We start from the raw sequence: 743 nt of genomic DNA on the forward strand, positions 1-743 counted from the left end.
GTTACGCCGTTTCACAGCTGTTTCGCATGGCGCACACATTTTAACATATCATGTTACTTCACTTACTACATCACCTCATAATTCCACCTCATTACACTTTTTTTAATGATGCTACCCTGTGTCTGTCGGTGATGACGCACCTGTCAGTGTTCGCTGCACTTGTTTGGTTGTTAGCCTTGTTTTTTATATATTCCCAAAACTGTATGTCATACGATTCATATCAGTAGTAAATCCTTACCACTGACTTTTTTCCATTACCAAACGTTAGTGAACCTTTTTATAGTTGCATATAAGTTGGATGAGAGAACCTTTATATACGCCTTTTATTAGAGAAACCATTCTTGATTCTTTAACACATCCCAAGGTTATTCGACGATGTTTCTCTAATTGTTATAAAAAAATCGGAACCAGCACACCTCTAACATCTGTGGTTTCGGTACCAGTCCATCGAACAATCTCGAGATCGCCTTCATGGATAAGATATTTAAGAGACAGATCAGAAGGGGAATCAGTGCATTAGTGCCATCGTTCATGTAGATGGCACAGTTCAGGCACGAGTTTTGCCTCACATTTTGTGACATGGCTTTCCTCCAAGAGATAACAAATTTCTGTTAATTAATTAGGGCATATATAGAACAAGAAAGCGGTAACCAAGAGTATAGAGGTCGTGGAGAACAAGAGTTGAGGAAGGTCTGGGTGTGTTGGTGTCTGGGCTGAGGGTCTTTTTTTATCATTTTAAAGAA

The 743-nt window shown here is 39.2% G+C and overlaps 1 protein-coding gene across 1 annotated transcript in view; it reads left to right on the forward strand.

The window, feature by feature from the left end:
- Positions 1-743, forward strand: part of LOC119587013 (rho GTPase-activating protein 21-like) — a gene marked incomplete at its 5' end in the record, with an annotated part of 201,687 nt that overhangs the window by 32,539 nt on the left and 168,405 nt on the right.

Source organism: Penaeus monodon, chromosome 22 (genome assembly GCF_015228065.2).
Source record: "Penaeus monodon isolate SGIC_2016 chromosome 22, NSTDA_Pmon_1, whole genome shotgun sequence".
NCBI classification, from domain to species: domain Eukaryota; kingdom Metazoa; phylum Arthropoda; class Malacostraca; order Decapoda; family Penaeidae; genus Penaeus; species Penaeus monodon.